At 48.8% G+C, this 18,902-nt stretch overlaps 1 long non-coding RNA gene across 1 annotated transcript; it reads left to right on the top strand.

Moving 5' to 3' along the window:
* Positions 1–921: 921 nt before the first annotated feature.
* On the top strand, positions 922–17,629 carry LOC112925231 (uncharacterized). The gene is made up of 8 exons (XR_003236049.2): positions 922–1,147; positions 5,601–5,691; positions 9,717–9,832; positions 10,609–13,159; positions 13,373–13,480; positions 14,084–15,418; positions 15,614–16,183; positions 16,331–17,629. It is a non-coding gene; the product is annotated as an uncharacterized lncRNA (long non-coding RNA).
* The last annotated feature ends 1,273 nt before the right edge of the window (positions 17,630–18,902 follow it).

Genomic DNA, 18,902 nt, shown 5'->3' on the forward strand with positions numbered 1-18,902 from the left:
CAAATGGATACCTTAGGGTAAAATGTAACTCAATCGGCCACCTGCGTGTGGACCGACATGACTGCAACTTTCTGCGTATCCCATGGGCCACTGGCCCCTATAAAGCTGCTACGCCTCTAGGTCTCGGGGTCCAAGTCCCTGCTCCGCTGTGTCGGGTGCTCTTGGACCCAAGCTCGAGCGTGTACTAAACCCTCGTGTGTTTGCATCGGTGTCGGCTCCTGGGTGGTTTCTCGGATTCGCGATCTTGGGCACAACACCAGGTCTGCAGAGAGGTTCAGCTGGGCAGCTAGCAGGGCTGAACCGGTCACACAAAACAGTGGGAGAGGCTGAGAGAAGACTGAGACAGGCGCGAGCCCGCGGCTCCACGAGATCGCGCACGCTGGGGGCCGCGAGGCCCTTACCAGTTCCCTTTCTCAGGCTTTGGGACACACACATCACGAGGAGGCAGCACTCCCAGATGTCGGTGTCGGGGAGGCTGAAGGGCCTTTAGACCCCAAATGATGATTTTCCAGAGACAAAACTTACGTATTTTTAAAAAATATTTTATTTATTCATGAGAGACACAGAGAGAGGCAGAGACGCAGGCAGAGGGAGAAGCGGGCTCCGTGCGGGGAGCCCGACGTGGGACCCGATCCAGGGTCTCCAGGATCAGGCCCTGGGCTGCAGGCGGCGCCCAACCGCTGAGCCACCCGGGCGCCCCAACATTTTACGTATTAAAGCTGAGTCCTGGGAGGCAGTTCTTGGTTGAGCGGTGAACCCCTCCGTCTCCGAGTCCGCACCCTTCGTAACGAGAGACCCGACTGCGTTCCGGGGGCGCTGGGCTGGGCCGGGGGGCGGGAGACGCTGGAGAAACTGGGGGCCCAGCACCTGCCCGCAGCCCCGCGCGCGCCCCGAGCGCCACCTCCCGGCCGCGGCCCCGCCCCTCGCGCCGTCGGGGTCCGACCCGCGGCGCCGCCACTCCGCCCCGCGCCTCACCCGGGGCCCGCAGGGACGCACCGGAAGTGGGCGCTGTCACCATGGGAGCCGAGGACCCGGGCCCTCCCGGGGCTGGCCTCGTCGTTGGCCACGCCCCGTCCTGGGGTCGGGGCCGTTAGGGCGGCGGCAGCGCGGTCCTTTCCCGGGGGAAGGGGTTCGATTGACCATGGAGGTGAGATTGAGAGAATAATGACGTCCGCACACGACCTGTACTTTCTGTGTATATACTTGGGTCTGCTTGGTTTGGGGTGCCTCAAACTCTGTATAGTTGGATTGTGGGTTTGTGTTTTGTTTTTGTTTTTTTATAATCTGAGGATCTTTCTATCATTAAGGATTAGATACGTTTACTCACATTGCTGTAGTTTGCAAATCAGTATAAACACTTGGTGAAAGGTTGTCCTGAACGGGAGCACTAAACACACGCCTAGATTTGGGTTGAAGTAGGTAGGACCGTGCTGGGTGCTGGGTGCTGGGTGCTGGGTGGCGAGGAGCCAGAAGGTGTGCACCGGAGGCTGGCGGGCGGCTCCCATGGGGTTAGACCTGCTAAGTCACTAAGCCACTTGAGAACGACAGAGAGTTTTAGAGCCCGTTAGGGTGTGATGACAGAGGGACGGAGGAGTTGTTTGGGGTGATGGAACTTCTCTGGATCCTGATTGTGCTGGAATTTTTTTTTAAATCTTTTTTTTTTTTTTTTAATTTTTATTTATAATAGTCACATAGAGAGAGAGAGAGAGGCAGAGACACAGGCAGAGGGAGAAGCAGGCTCCATGCACCGGGAGCCCGATGTGGGATTCGATCCCGGGTCTCCAGGATCGCGCCCTGGGCCAAAGGCAGGCGCCAAACCGCTGCGCCACCCAGGGATCCCGATTGTGCTGGAATTTACACAAATCGATACATGTGCTAAACCTATAACAAGGCAGTTTTATTGTATTTTAATTTTAAAAGTAGAAATTTACAATTTAACCCCCAAATAAGTAAACCTCCTGTGTCTGACCACCCAAGGTGATGGATATTTTGTTTCTTTAACCAGTCTGATTTCTCTGCGATGTCTCTTCAGCTGTCCGTGTTTTATCTATAATTAAAAATGACAGAGTGGGGGGATCCCTGGGTGGCGCAGCGGTTTGGCGCCTGCCTTTGGCCCAGGGCGCGATCCTGGAGACCCGGGATCGAATCCCACGTCGGGCTCCGGGTGCATGGAGCCTGCTTCTCCCTCTGCCTGTGTCTCTGCCTCTCTCTCTATCTCTCTGTGACTATCATCAATAAATAAAAATTTAAAAAAAAGCTATTAAAAAAATAATTAAAAAAAAATGACAGAGTGTATCAGTCTTACCAAGACTGAGACTTGATGCTGCAGCTGTCATAGATTTGGTATTTAGGGCGTCTGGGAGGCTCAGTCAGGTAAGCATCTGCCTTTGGCTCAGGTGGTAATCCTAGGGTCCTGGGATCAAGCCCTAAGTTGGGCTCCCGGCTCAGTGGGGAGCCTGCTTCTCCCCTGCTTGTGCTCTCTCGCTCTCTCTCTCTCTCTCAAAAAAAAAAAAAAAAAAAAAAAAAAAAAAGATTTGGTATTTATGGTGAGCATTCTGAACACTGGTGCTCACCCACAGTGCCAACACATTTCTAAAAAGGGGGATTGTGGGTTGTGGTTAGGGTTAGATTGGAGTTGGGATTCTGTTAGGTTTGAGTGAAATTCATAATAAATGAGAGGAGAGGGAGCCTTGAGCAGAGATATTTCAGAGAATGCTGGGAATGGGCCACACTTTAGCCTTTTTATATCAGGAGCAAGACCGCCGGTGTGTTTGCCTCTGACAGAATAATGAGAGTTTTTATTTTATTCTCTATATGTTACTGTGTTGTTCAGATTTGCAGTTAAAAACATGTGCCATTTTTATAAAAGAAAAAGCTAATGCTAAAAAGGAAGACAGTGAAGTTGATCTTCCTAAACATCTGGAGCAGGTATTTATTCTGAATTTGTTTCCTTTAGCTCGAGGCTCAGGAAGGATGGTGCTGCCCTGCCATCTAGTGGCAGAACGGCAAAGGGCCTTCCAAACCAGCATTTCGGTGAAACAAAAATTGGTTTTACCAACTTTGAGGAAGACAACAGATATACCTTGTTCTGGGTAAAACTTTGATTCGGTTGGAGACTTATTGATCCCAAACACAGATCAAGTATTCTATCTTACGGTAAAATCTCATCCTTTTGGCATCATCAAGGAACAAAACTCCTCCACGCAAGGCTTAACTCTTAAGGAACTGTGTAAAAATTAAATGAATGCTCTCGCTGTTTCTTAAACAAGAGTCAATTGAACAAAACCACCTTTCCTTTAGAGCTCCTGGTTTAAAAAAATATCACCAGGAAGATCCTGGTTTAGTTGTAGTTACTCAGTAAATCCTGGGCTTGGCGTAGCAGTTTCTTAGGGTTACACCCTGCATTGGTTTGCTAGGTCAGCTACAGCATAGTGCTACAGACTGGGTGGCTTGAGCAACGGAAGATCCTTGTCTCACAGTTCTGGAGGCTGCACTTTCAAGATCAGGGTGTTGGCAGCACTAGTCCCTTCTGAGGGCTGGGAGGGAAGGTTCAATTCCACGCTTCTCTCTCTTTGGCTTGTGGATGGCCATGTTTTCCTTGTGTCTCGTCACCTTCCCTTCCCTTCATATGTGTCTCTGTGTCCAAATAGCCCCTTTTAATAAAGACTCCAGTCACATTGCGTTAGTGCCAATGTAAGGACCCCAGTTTAACTTGCTTAACCCTTTAAAGACCCTATGTCCATATAAGGTCACACCCTGAAGTGTGGAGGTTAGAGTTCAACATGTGAATGGGGGCAGGGTGCACCATTCAACCCTGATTCAGCTTTCTATCCAGCTGAACCACAATTCTGTTTTGATAAACAATAAGCATGAGGTGGGCGATACAAAGAAAAGGTGCCGTTACCATTTCGTAGGTGTCATGGGTGGCCGTGAGTCAGACTAGAATGGAAGGGGCCTGACCAAGAGCTGGGCAGGCCCCGTGATGGATGGTGGGGATTGTTGACCCAGCAGGCGACGGGGTGGGCAGTGTGGACACACACTGCATGGAGTGGGGAGGGGAGGCCGTCAGCTGGCCAGGCATTGAGGGGAAGTACATTGTCTGGCAGTGGGGTATTGGGGCCCATGCTGAGGATAAGAGAAAAGGGATGGGGGACCTGGAGCCAGTGCAGGTCCTGGGAGCAGCTTCATTGGGGCATGATGGCGAAGAGCTGAACCACTCAACTGCAAGATGTGCGTGTCATTGTTGAACTGTGTACTGGGGCATGATTGAGCTTTGCCGCTGTAGGCAGCGTTGTGGCCTGGGCCCATATGAGCTGGCACAGTTGTGCTGGGCCCTACGAGTGCGGCTGGGCTCTGCGGAGGTGGTCTGCAGTGCAGACTCCTGGGCAGCCTCAGTGTCTCCAGACATCAGCTGGGAGGGTAAATCTGCTGGGCTGGGGTTTGTCCCTCTGCTGTAGCAGTAATTTAACATCGTGTGAAGGTTTCCGATGCAATTCAACCATTTCCTAGGTTATCTGGGAAATTTATTTGGAGGTCTGGGAGTAAATCCTGAGAGTGTTCTAATGAAATCCCATAAATCTTTGATGTAAAGATCTAAAATTTTATATATTAGTTTAGCTTTATATAAGGTTCACACAAGATTTACAAACATACCCTGTTTGCTTGATCGTATCTCGGCAGGTAGAGATTTTCCAAAATGTGGAAATCACTTCATTATATAGGTCTGGACATCATAATGGCAGTTAATAAAATGAAATTCTAATTGAGTTTTCATTTTATTGCTGTTTTCTTAAGGAGAAGAATTTGCAGAAGGTAAGAAAAACACCTTCTAGAAGATTACAACATAATTAGCAAAATGAACAGATCGATACAAATGTATACAAGTTAGTCTTTTCTGGCTTTCCAGTGACCCATTATTAGAAATCTGATTGGCAGGTATTTCTGCAATTAGTTGATTCTGGAAATTTTGGCAAGCTTTGCTCCTTTCTACCTTAAGAATTGGGAACTGCCCAGTTTATAAATGCCAATATAACAATATCCTTTAGTGTTTAAAGTGCTTTGGGAAGGGGCACCCGGGGGGCTCAGCCAGTGAAGTGTCTGCCTTGGGCTCAGGTCGTCATCCCAAGGTCCTGGGGTTGAGCCCCTTGGGCTCCCTGCTCCACGGGGAGCTTACTCCCACCTCTCCCTCTGCCCACCCTCCACGTCTTGTGCACTCTCTCTCCCCCTCTCTCTCTCATAAAATCTTTTAAAAAAATGCTTTGGGAAATGTCTCTTCCCGTGAAGGGGGGGTCCAAGAGCATCCCCTGGTCTCCTGATGACCTACCCTCAGCTGAGCGAAGAATTCAATCAGGAGAATGGGAAACTGTAGACAGCCACACAACATCTACTTCCCTGTCTTGTTTCTTAAGAGAAACCTAACTTAAGTGGCAAAATGACCAGCTAAATTCTACATTTCTTGGGCTTCCTTGCAGCCAGGGTGTCTAACAAAACAGAAGTGCAAGTGGCTGGGTGGGACTTACAGACAATGACTATACAAAGGGACAGTGGTAGGTGCTCCTCTTGGCTGCTCTTTTCCCCACTCCCTCTTGTTTGTTGCCTAGAACAAAGATGTGATGGATGGAGCTACAGCCACCTTTCTGGGACCAAGAAGATTGTAAAAACTTGAGCTATGGAACCAGTGCCAACCACCAGGTATTTCTGGACTTTTATTACATATAAAAAGTGAATACTCTTCAGTCAATGTACACACATCTGTGTGTTTCATGTTCTGTTACTAAGAGCTGGATGTAGCTCATAACTGATAGAGAAGATCAAAGGTGTGAGAGAAGAAAAAAAAAAATCCCCTGGAGGAAGGTCTCAGAAGGGAAGGAGATTGTGGGATTATTAAACAATAAGAAGAAAGTTGACAAAAGAGGCAAAGATTTCTGTTTCAGAAATAGAAACAAAGGCAGAGGAGGGTGAATGGCAGTTTGTGAGCCCACCCTAAGGGGCAAATGGACAGGAAGCGTCTCTCATCTGGGGATAGGAGAGACCATGTGGTAAGTGAGTGAGGTGTCAGATCCTCGGTGAGAATGCAGGTGTTGGAAACACCACCCAGGGGAAGGTCAACAGGAGAGCATTGCCATCGCAGACAGGGACACAGGAGCGATGCGGCTGGCATCTGCAGGACCCCACATGTGGTGGCCCATTGAGCCCCTTGCTCAGGAGTCTCACTGACCATGTAGGACCCCCAGCCCCAGTGCAGCCCCCTCTCTCTGGTTACTGTGTGGGGGTTGCCCTGAGAACACACGCCACAGAACAAAGCAGAACCAGAAGGCCCGAGTTCAAATCCCAGCTGCTCCGTGCACCCAGAAATGCTCCACTTTCTATACTTGCACAAAGGGGAGTAATACAGGCAGCTCATGGTGTCAGGAGGAGGATGTAGGGAACGTGCATGAAGCACTGAGGACTGGCACAGAGTCACCACACCAGTGATGACACTTGAGGAGCTACCTCAAAAGGAAGTGTGAAAGCAAGAGGCACATGACAGATGCTTAGCCCTGAGAAACAAGCATTACTAGAATGCAGCTTCCAGCTGGCATCTTCTTTGGTCAGGTTATAACCCGTATCCAATATATGTGTGCATGTGGATGTCAACTGACCTACTTTATTATTTATTTATTTATTTATTTATTTATTTATTTATTTTTCATTCATTCATTCATTCATGAGAGGGGGGGGGTGGGCAGAGACACAGGCAAAGAGAGAAGCAGGCTCCATGCAGGGAGCCCGATGTGGGACTTGATCCCGGGTCTCCAGGATCATGCCCTGGGCCAAGGGTGGCGCTAAACCACTGAGCCACCCGGACTGCCCCTGACCTACTTTTAATTCTGAGAAAGAAGTTATCGCAGGAAGTGGGTTTTACCTATACTCTTGTGTGTTGACATTAGAAACTATCTCAAAAGTATGTGTGAAAGCAACAGGCGAGTGCCATATACTTTTTTTTTTATTATTTTTTTATTTATTTATTTATTTTATTTTTTATTTTTTATTTATTTATTTTTTTTTACTTTTTTTTTTTTAAGATTTATTTATTTATTTATGATAGTCATAGAGAGAGGCAGAGACAAAGGAGGAGGGAGAAGCAGGCTCCATGCCGGGAGCCCGACGTGGGACCCGATCCCGGGAACTGCTGAGCCACCCAGGGATCCCCCGAGTGCCATATACTTAACCCTGAGAAGGAAGTGTTAGTATAATGTAGTTTTAAACTAGTATCTTGGGGCAGCCCGGGTGGCTCAGCGATTTAGCGCTGCCTTCAGCCCAGGGCCTGATCCTGGAGACCCTGGATCGAGTCCCATGTCGGGCTCCCTGCATGGAGCCTGCTTCTCCCTCTGCCTGTGTCTCTGCCTCTCTCTCTCTCTCTCTCCTCTGTGTATTCTCATGAATAAATAAACAAAATCTTTAAAAAAATAAAATAAACTAGTATCTTGTTTGGCAAGTTTAGGGTCAGGCTCAGGGTCAGGGTTAGGGTCAAGGTTAAGGTTAGGGCCAGGGTCAGGGAAAGGGTGAGGGTCAGGATTAGGGTTGGGGTCAGGGTTAGGGTTAGGGTAAGGGTCAGGATCACGGTCAGGGTTAGGGTTAAGATCAGGGTCGGGCTCAGGGTTTAGGGGTTCGGGTTTGGGTTCTGGTTTGTGTAAAGTACTAAAGCATTGCCTAGGAAATGTACATTTATGGTGTTTGCTTCTTATTGCAAAGAACTTAAGGATTTGGGATCCCTGGGTGGCGCAGCGGTTTGGCGCCTGCCTTTGGCCCAGGGCGCGATCCTGGAGACCCGGGATCGAATCCCACGTCAGGCTCCCGGTGCATGGAGCCTGCTTCTCCCTCTGCCTGTGTCTCTGCCTCTCTCTCTCTCTCTCTGTGTGACTATCATAAATAAATAAAAATTAAAAAAAAAAAAGAGTGAAAAAAAAAAGAACTTAAGGATTTTTGAGTCTGTTGGTAAACATGGTTTGTGCTTTATTGTTTCATAAATTTACATCTGAAGAATTCTGATATAAGGGTTCCTACTTGCTCACTACATTGTTTTCAAGGGAGACTAAGTTTTCTAAAAGTTAAAATTCTGCTATGTCTATAGACCGATAGGAAAGAGGGGAAAATTCTGTGTGTAGAAAACTAGGAGATATGTTGCAAAAAACTAAGGAATGGAAATGCATTTAGACTGAAAGTAAAAGTAGGATATTTTGAAATAAGCAAGACTGGTTGTTTGGAAAGATAGGACACGGTACAAAATGTAAATGCAAAGCTAGAGTTAAGGTTAGAGACCAGGAATTTGGAGGGCCATATCTGCCAGCAGCGAGGGTTGGGTTTAATGTTAGGGTGTGGATTAGGGGTTAGGGTTAGGGCTCACGAGCTTGGATGGTCCTATCTGCCTACCTGGTGGAGACCCCCCAGGGGGCTGAGTTGAGGACGAGGCCCTGCGTGAGGCTCGGGCTCGGAGCTCATGTGCAGGGGAGCGCTGCACATTGGCCTGGGCTCAGGGGGCCCTTAGTCTATCTCCACTTCCTCCTATCTACCCCTCATACAAATGGCACTTTGTCCAACCTGAGGATTGGCTGACCTTTATGGTGTCACTCACTAGTCCCCCATCCTTCAAAGGTTGGAGCCAGGCCTTGGGACTTGGTTGGGGCAGAACCCAAATTAGGGTGAGGGTTAGGGCCCAAGAGCTGGGACGGTTAACAGGTTAGGGTCAGACTGGACTGTAGCCGCTGCCTGCCCAGGGTGTGTGTGTGTGTGTGTGTGTGTGTGTGTGTGTGTGTGTGTACGTGCACATGTGTCCTGAGGGGGCTGGCATCCTTGGGCTGGCTCCTGCAATTCAATTCCCACTTGCCAATAGTCAAAATCATGAAGAAGAGGGGGAAGCAGGCAGATGCCTGAAATCCAAAATCCATTCCTCCTCTGGAAGCAAAAATCACCCCAAGCCATGGGGCCCCTCCTTCTGGGGTTCACATTGGAGCACCTCCCAGATCAGCAGGCAGGAAGGGGCCCAAGGGCTCCCCTGGACCTACACGGCCCGCTGCAGACTTGCCCATGGGAGCTTGACAATGGGAGTGGGGAACACATCGATTGACTTTTGGGTGGACACAAGGGCGACATAAATGGCTTTCAAGCCAATTCAAGCTGGTTTATTTTAAAAAGTCATGTTTTGCAGTGATCAATGTCACACATCATACTGATACCCAGCTTTATCCCTCCCGCCCCACCCCGTCCCCTCCAGTTGTAATAATCATTTGATTATGTTGAAGGTAAATGGCATAACGATTTTACATTCCTATATTGTGATACGATTACCAGAATGAGTTTGATTAAGCACCATCATCCCTTATAGATACAAACATGAGAGACTCCTAGCTCTGGGAAGCGAACAAGGGGTAGTGGAAAGGGAAGTGGGCAGGGGGATGGGATGACTGGGTGACGGGCACCGAGGGGGGCACTTGACAGGATGAGCACTGGGTATTATACTATATGTTGGCAAATCGAACTCCAAAAAATATATATATATATAAATAAATAAAAAAGAAAGCAAATGATTTTCCTTGGGATGAGAACTCTCAAGATTTACTCTCTTGCCACCTCTCAGAGACACCATAAAGCAGTATCACTGTAAGTCACCATGTTGTAGTATAAATCGCTATTACTTCTTTATCTTTTTTTTTTAAATTTTTATTTATTTATGATAGTCACAGAGAGAGAGAGAGAGGCAGAGACACAGGTAGAGGGAGAAGCAGGCTCCATGCACCGGGAACCCGACGTGGGACTCGATCCCGGGTCTCCAGGATCGCACCCTGGGCCAAAGGCAAGCGCCAAACCACTGCGCCACCCAGGGATCCCCTATTACTTCTTTATCTTAAAACTGAAAGTTTGTACCTTTTCATCTTTCCCTCAACCCCCATTCTAGTTACTTTAATCCGATCTGTTTTTCTGAGTTTTTTTCTTTTTTTCTTTTTTCTTTTTTTCGTTTTAGATTCCACATATAAGGGAATATATATATGTGTGTAAAATCATAAATATATATTATATAGAATCATAATTTGCTGTTATCTGTCTCACCCATTTCACTTGGCATAATGCCTTCAAAGCCCAGCATGGTCATCCCACGTAACAGGGGTTCCTTTCCCGCGACTGACTCCTGTTCCCTTATAGCTAACACGTTTTTATCCACTCACCGCTGATGGGCATGGATGTGCTCGTGTCTTGGTTGTTGAAAATAGTGCTTTCTGCTCATGGAGGTGAAAGCATTTCCTGGACATATTCTTCTGTTTTCTATGGATATGGTCCCAGAAGTGGAACTGCTCGATCATATGGCAGTTCAATTTTTAAACTTTGAGGAAGCACCATATGTGTCGCACAGTGACTGTACCAACGTGCGATCCCAACAGTAGAGCCCAAGGCTTCCCTTCACTCCACATTCTCAGCAGCAGTTCTCATCTCTTGTCTTTTTTTTTTTTTTTTTTTTTTTTATGATAGCTCTTCCAATGGATGTGATGTGATGTCTCATTGTGGGCTTGACTTGCATTTTTCTGATGGTGAGTCATGTTGTCTACCTGTTTATCATGTGTTTATTTTCTCTAGGAAAACGCCAGAGCATTGTATGCTGCGTCTGGGGTCCAGGGACAAGACTGGTCTCCACAGGACCTTCAGGATCCTCCTTTAGATAGGCATGGGTGGCTGCAGGGTCACTCGTCTGGCTGAGGCGAGGTCCCGAATTTGTAAAGAGGACACCAATGGAGAGGACAGGGAAGGGAGGAAAGGGAGGCTTCTGAAGTCCTTTACTCTGCCCTTGGAGCCTATAGGTCCTGCTCCTTTGCCCCTGTGATTCTGGAAAGTCACTGCCTTGAGGACACCCAAATAAAGCTGTCCTTTTCTTTGGTGGTGTGTTACCCAGGGCTGTAATGCTAGAGCTGGAGAACACGATGCAGGAGGCCTCCTTTGCAATGGTACCTAGGGACCTCTGCTGGAAGCAGTGCAGAGGAAAGACTGCTGCAGAGGCCATTGTGGTCATGCCCCTGCCCAGAGACAACTTGATACTGTTAGAGGCATTTCTCCCTGCAGTCGAGGTGGTTGAAAGGGGAGTTGGGTTCCAAGAACTTTTCATTGATTCATTCCATAACTAGGCACTAAGCACGCACCCTATGCCAGATACCTTGGTGGGCCCACGGGTGGAGCTAAAAATACAAGCTCTCTGCCTTTAGGAACTCACACTCTGAAGATGGACAAAAGCACAAAAACAAAGACACATGAAAAGAGCAAGGCTATATGCTACACAAGACTGTGTGTTGTGACTGAAGGCTGGGGAGTCATGGAAGAGAAAGGTATGAAAGGTCTCCCTGAGGGTGACATTGCTGAGAACAGAATAACAAAAGGGAGTTCAATCTGCATACGTCTGGGCGCAGTGTGCCGGGAAGAAAGGACCCCTGCTGCAGATACTCACTACCAGGAGCTGGTGTGGCCAGAGGAGGTGAAAAGGCAGCCAGCGAGGCTGCGGGGAAATGAGGAGGAGATCTGAGGAGAGGGAAGAGGGCAGGGAGAGATGTGAGGCCTGGTAGACCGTTAGTTGTCTCTTGTTCCTCTGCTCCTATATTGCCCCAATACCTCGCATCTTACACATCGTATATTTAATTTCTCACCTGTTCTGTGGATGAGGAATCCAAGCACAAATTAGCTTGGTTCCTCAGTCTCAAGATACGTCAGAGGCTGCGGCTGTGGCCTCATGGGAGGCTAGCCTGGCAAGGCAGAGGATTTTCTGCCAAGTGGACTCAGTTCTCTGCCATGTGAGCCTCTACATGGCAGCTCAAAACCTCTCTGGTTGATTTTTGGTTCAGGGATAGAGAAGAAGATGGGAAAGAGAGTGAAGTGGAAGAGGAGAGGAAGTAACTAGGAAGTGAGAGGCTATTTCCCATTGGAACTTAGATGTGACACGCCATCACGTTGGCTGTATCCTACTGGTCAGAAGCCAGGCACTAAGCACCTTGGGGTTACACAGGGATACCCTATGCCACAGGTCAGGTTTGCTGGGAGTCATTGTGAAGGCTGCAGCTCAGAGGCCAAAACAAGGCCACTGGGTCTCGTTCTAAATATGACAGGAAACAATCGGACAGTTTTATTACAGAAGATGACAATGTCTGCATCTTGCAGCATTCCATCCCATCGCGGTGCCCCGATTAGAATGAGGCCAGAGGGAAAGTGACCATCGTGAAAGTACGTTGCTGGAACCCAGGCCACTTTTGAGTGGTACTCCATGGCTCATCCTACCCCTTCTTGTCAATCTTCCATCTTTGAATCTGCACCTCAGATACACAGGATACCAGCCCACATGGATTATAAATATCACCCATAGACACCTGATGATGTCCCTAGGAAGTAGATTCTAGCCTGACCCCCACTGTGCAGGTTGGGAAACTGGGGACTATGTGAGAGACACAGGGGGTTAGGTAGGACACAGAACTGGGAAGATAGAAAAATAAAAGTCTGAATTCAACTCCGTCTCCATAAAGGTAGGACCTTACTTGCATATTCAGAGAGTTGTGGCTGTGGCATTTTTGGCTCATCGTGTACAGTTAAGGAGATGACATGGGGTAAGCAGTCATCTGCCAAGAAGGTGCTCTGGATGGGTCTGACTGAAGGCAGGGGCCCAGGTGCTGGAATCTTGAAAAAGTCACCTCACTTCCTTGGTGACAGGCCCACAACTGACTTAGAACTCTGGTAACCAGGAACCTGCATTTTAGACCTTCTCGCTTTCCAGCTGGAGGCGGTCAAGAGAACACAATGTTCTGTTGCTGTATTCCTACTTTCAGGCGCTCTGGGCTCAGGAGAGTCCAGAGTGAGAGATTTTCATGTCGCTGTCGACGTCAGCTAGGCCCTCCTCTCTGAAGCTTCTGGTCATGTGGCGGGAGACACCAACGTGTACCACAAGGCAGCTTGGGGCAGCCCATGGGAGAGCAGACCACACTGTGATCTCACCTGAGTGGGCTCACACCTCTTACCCTTCACTGTATGTGTGTGTGTGGAGAGGGGACAGAGGAGAGGAACATGCCCTTCCTGGGCAGAAACCGGCTGCCAGGTGTTGGAAGCCTGACACATCTCTTGTGTTCAGACCCCAGGTCATAGCAGGCAAGATGAGAAGGTGAGTGCTGGGGACCAGGCTCGACTACAAATATGTTAGTCATGAGCCCAAGAGTCTCTTTCATCTGGCTTCCTCCTTGGAGATGTCTCTTCAGCTGCTCCTCTGGCCTGAACTGGAGAACACGATTTCTAATAGGGGTGTCCCCTTGTGGTGATGCCCAGGGAGGACCCTAATGTCTCTTGGCCTTGTATATACAGGACACTGTCTTTGCAGAGCTGCACTCAGGAGATCTTAGAGGAGATGGTCTGTGGCTTCAACTATTCCAACTCCCTAGATAATTATCAGGTGCACCAGGCCACCAAGGATCAGTGCTGTTCTAAGGTGAGAATGGGAAGAGGGTTCTCCACACAAATATGGCCCCAGTGCAAACATGGGGAGAAACCTGGGGCCCTCCCATAGCGTTTCCACATGAGTGTCCCACAGGCCCAACCGCAAAGAGATCTGAACCTCCACGCCTAACCTCCAGCTACATAATGAGGTGGGAAGACACTCTTCACCTATGCTGGAATGGTGCAGAATACATGTAATGTTTTTGAGGACTTGGAGGAGGTTGTTTTGTTTTTCACAAAGCAATGAGTATATTTGCAGTTTACTACTGTTTTTATTATTTCACCTACTCGTCCCAGATAGCCTGTGTAGAACCCAGCTCCACTGTCCCTGCAAAACTTCTCCAAGCCCTTACAAATCATCACACTAAAGAGGATGATTTAACACAAAAGGAAGGGTGGGATGAAGCCATTCTATATGTTTCTCTGTAACGTGTCCTCTCTCAGAACACATCAGATCATTGTAGGCCCAACAGGTCATGAGCTGTGTCCTTATAGGTCCTCATAGCACTCCAGAAATGAGGCCGTCTGCCACAGTGATTCAGCCTTTCAAGGCCTTGGTACTTGACCTGATGCCATTCTCTTGCCATTTCTGCAGTGCTGCAAGGAATGCCTCATGTGTCCCCACAGACCGTTTTAGTTGCTAGATCTGCCATAACATGGAACCCTGATTAGGAGGAAGGAGTCTGATGCCTCGTGGACCCGGTAGCTGGCTCTGTCTTTTTTAGAGATTCACTCAGGAAATCTTTGATGAGCTGCTCCAAGGGTTCAACTACTCCATCTGCCCTGACAAGCACAGGTGCATCAGGCCACCAGCTATATCAACCTACATCAAGTGCCGGTCTGGGATGAGAACAGGTCCACATTCATGTCCAATGTCAAGACCTATTGATGATCAGGGCAAGCCCAGAATGCAGACTAGAAACAACTGGCTCCCCTGGGGTCTGCTGAGGAAGGTGGTTTTCCCCTGAGCCTTTCTCCTCATGTCAGGAACAGATCAAGCCATATCAGCCCAGGGAAATGCTGTGCAGCCCATGCTTTGGACAATTCTCAGGCTCAACGTATGTGATCTTGAGCAGCATTTGAGGTTCTAACCCATTGTGTCCTCCTATTGGCAGTGGGGATGTTTACTGATGACTCAATGGCGAACCGGTCTTCATAAAGGCTATTAGTCGAGAGAAACGCTGTTGTTGCTCAGCTAGCAGAATGTGTTGAAGATACCAGTGGTTTACCATGTCTCCCCTAAAACCAATGATACTTTGAAGCCTAGAACCTTTTTCTGTGTGGGCACTCAAGTCCCTTGTCCTGTACAATTTCCGGAGGGGATGGGAGTCTCTGGGCTGAGCGCCAAACCTTGATCTTCCCAGTGGTTCATGGTTTGGAAGCTGACTACAGTGCTCCTCCTAGTCTCTCTGGTGTGAAAAGGAATCAACCCTGTCCCTGGGTGAGACCTGCACCATGCTGACAGGCAAGGAAGGCACAATGGAGGATTTCGTACAGTCCCTGGTACCATCCTTCCAGGACAGAAACCTCTCAAACATCCCAGTCATTTCCTGCATATACCAGGTATTTACCACAGCCCAGCAGGTCCTGGGCCAGCAGTTCCACAGGTGAGTGACCACACCATGCACAGCACAGGGGGTGAGGCTCGCCTCTACTACAGGTATGTTTTGGGAATGTCACTGAACCTCTCCAAGCTTCCTTTTCCTCTTCTGAAAAGTGGTGTGGTAAGAGGATGGACCTCATGGGGCTCCTATGGGAAATCCTTGGAGAAAACATGGCATAGATTTATCTGGTGCATGGCTCTGTAGAAAGGGCTGCTGGGCATCTTCATGTGCAGCAGTTCTCTCTCCCCAGCGAAGAAGCTCTCCACATCAACCCTCATGGGCCTGTGGCACTCCAGGGTTTACAGAAGCACTTTGGGAGACTACAGGTATTGTGGCCAGGGAGGGACTTTCAGAGCTATGGATCTCACAGATCTCTTGATTTCCATTGGGAGGGCTTCATTTTGGGGACTTCCTGTGAAGAGGCAAATGAATCAAAGGGAGCTGCAGATGGGGTCCCAAGCCCTCTGGGAAGCAGAGCACGGTCTGGGCTGATTTGGTGCCTCAAACATCCATCCCTTCAGGTGTCCCATCTTGCTCTGCCTGCCCCTCTCCATATGCCTCTGCTGACCACCACACCTGGGGCCAAGAACAGAAGCTGTGGTGAGCACACCGCTCACCAATCTGCAGCAAACCTAAGCTCTGACACTGGTCTGCATGGAGGATGGAGTAGATGAGGCCCTTGGCCATGGAGAGAAGAGGATAAGTAGAAAAACCAGACTCATACAGGTTTCTTGGATGACCAGACCTTTCACTGCAAGGACAGCTACAGAGGGGTTGGAAGTCATGCTGGGGGCATTCTCTGGGACCCACACAGAAAGAATGGTGCTGTGGGAGTAGCATGTGGAAGGAAATGCCAGGCCTCTGACGCTGCTCCACATGTGACTCTCCCCAGTACCCTCTCCCCCATCTTGGGTACCTGGCCTGACCAGAAACTTCAGGACACCTGGCAGTCCCTGCACTGTGCCTGTTTTGAAGTAAAGGGGGCCTGTGTGCACATGAAGTTGCATGACTGGGACCTGAAGTGCCACGCCCCCTTATCCTGATGCAGTGGGAACTTCTGCAGCTCACTGAGGAGAGGCAGAGGGCAAGGGGTACTGCAGGCTGGGAAGACTCTCTGGGATGGGGTTCAGGGGCTGGGTGTTCCTTTAATGGCCATGGGATCTGTCCTGGTTTTGGAAGAGCACGGGGCAAGTCAGTCACGTGGATGAACATTTCTCTTTCTCTTGTGCCGGTGCCAGCTCCACAGCTCCTTCCAGCTGCAGAGCCAGAGAAAGGGCCTCCGATGGAGCTAGCGACACCCCTAGCTCATTTCAACCATCACCGCAAGCGTCAGAGCCAGCATCACTTCCATCAGCTGTTCCAGATCTGGAACGAGGGCTCACGTCTTCTTCTGCATGTGCGCCAGGTCCTGAGCTGCAGTCAGTTTGACCACCACCTTTCCTGGGAATTGTAACTCCAGCCCTAAACATAGAGACGGAGCCACCTCCAGCCCCAGAGGCTACCTGCCACTGGTGCATAGCCCCCGAGCACCAGCTGCATGAGGAGAAGCCTGGCCTCACGGACTTCCCTCCCACGCTGGTGGCAAAGCAATTGCCATCCAAAGATGCGGTGACCAGCTGGCCCTCAGGGCGGGACTGGGGCAGGCTTTTTCTTCTGCTGTCTTCTGCCCCAGATCTGCCTTTCCCTGATGTGGGCTCGTATGGCCGGGGTCCAAGTCTCAGCTCTATCACTTACCAACCACATCAACCTGTCCAGTTCCTCAAACTCAAGCTTTCACTGTCCAGTTGCAGACTGTGGTGATAGACCCTGGGAAGAACTGATGCAGAGTTCCTATGTCGATTAAATGAGCCAGAACGGATAGGCGAATGGGCAGGCCCTGGTTCCTTGGGTGGGGGAGGGCAACTGACTATGTGTGGCTAAGCCCATGGGTCGCCCACTCATCTGCCTTGGAGGCCGAGCACCCTTGCATTTATTAGGCATCTGATGTGTGCTGAAGTACAGGGCAGGCAGACAAACCATGGTTGTAGCTATCCTGTGAGAATGTGCAGCTGAAAGAGGAGTAGGACCAGAGGCATGAACAGTTGGAGGGGAAGATGCCCTCTCTGAGGAGCCACCTTGAACTGCCACCTGGAGCTTGAAGTTAGTGAGGATGATCAGGGTGCAAATGCCCTCCTTCCTTCCCTGCCAGTATCTCCTCCTGGCTCATCTTGTGCTGGGTATAATGCTGAGTGAAGTAAGTCCATCGGGGAAGGACAATCATCATATGGTTTCACTCATACAGGGAATGTAAGAAATAAAAGGGATGATGAAGGAAAGGAGGGAAAATGAGTGGAAAAAATAGAGAGGGTGACAAACCGTGAGAGACTCCTAACTCTGGGAAACGAACAAAGGGTTGCAGAAGGGGAGGTGGGTGGGAGGATGGGGTAACTGGGTGACAGGCACTGAGGAGGGCACTTGACGGAATGAGCACTGGATGTGATACTGTATGTTGACAAATCAAATGTCAATTAAAAAAAAAGAAAGCTGCCTTCAAGGAATGTTTGTTTCTCAGAGTTCAGTATTTCCATTGCGCCTCTACACCTACTCTTGAGATAGGTGCTAGCTGAAACCGGTCTCCAAGGAACATTTGTTTCTGAGAGTTAAGGAGAGTGTTTTTCTTTTTTTCTTTTTTTTAGGAGAGTGTTTTTCAAATGTGCTTCCATACCTACTTTTGAGAGAGGTTCTAGCCCCCTTATGTGAGGCGCTAGTTGAAAGCTGCATTTCAAGGAAAGCTTGTATATCAGAGTTTAGGATGGTGAATTTCCATTGGGCTTCCAAACCTACTGTTCTATAGGTTCTACTTCCTAATATGAGAGGCTAGTTGAAAGGTGCATCCAGGGAACGCTTGATTCTCAGAGTTATGTACAGCACATTTCCAATGTGCAAACACACTTACTGTAGAGATAGATTCTAACTCCCTTATGTGAGGAGCTAGTTGAAAGGCGCTTTCAAGGAACGCTTTTTCCCCTAGAGCTCAGGATATCGCATAGCCATTGCAACCTCACGCATCCTATTCAGAATGGTTCTAACTCCTTTGTGTGGGAGGCTATTTGAAAGTTGCCCACGACGAACACTTGTTTCTGAGATTGAGCACAGTGCATTTCCGTTTACCCTCCACAGCTACTGTTGAGGTAGGTTCCAACTCGCCTACGTGAGAAGCTAGTTGAAAGCTGCATTCAAGGAAGGCCTGTTTCCCTCCTGCTTAGTATATCGCATATCCATTGCAACTCCACACGCAGTGTTCGGATGGATTTAATTCCGTTATGTAGGAGCCTGTTTGAAAGGTGCATTCAAGGAAAGCTTGTGTACCGAGAGTTATTATATCGCGTGTCCATTGCAACGCCATATCTCTGCTCATATGGTCATAACTCCTTTATGTGGGAAGCTAGTTGAAAGCCGCATACAACGAATGCTTGTTTCTCAGGGTTAAGTACAACGCATTTCCGTTGCGCCACCACAAATTCTGTTGAGATAGGTCCTAACTTTCTTATGTGAGGAGCTAGTTGAGAGCTGCATTCAAGGAACGCTTCTTTGTCTAGAAATAAGTATCACATTTCCATTGACCTCCACGCCTACTGATGAGGTAGGTTTCTTATGTGAGAGGCTAGTTAAAAGATGCATTCAGGAATCGCTTATTACCCAGAGATGTGTTCAGCGCGTGTCCACTGCAGCTTGATACCTGCTGTTGAGATAGGTTCTACATCCTTGTGTGAGAGGCTAGTTCAAAGCTACGTTTAAGGAATGCTTTTTTCTCAGCGATAAGTATGGGGC

The sequence above is a fragment of the Vulpes vulpes genome, chromosome 13 (genome assembly GCF_048418805.1).
Source record: "Vulpes vulpes isolate BD-2025 chromosome 13, VulVul3, whole genome shotgun sequence".
NCBI lineage: Eukaryota > Metazoa > Chordata > Mammalia > Carnivora > Canidae > Vulpes > Vulpes vulpes.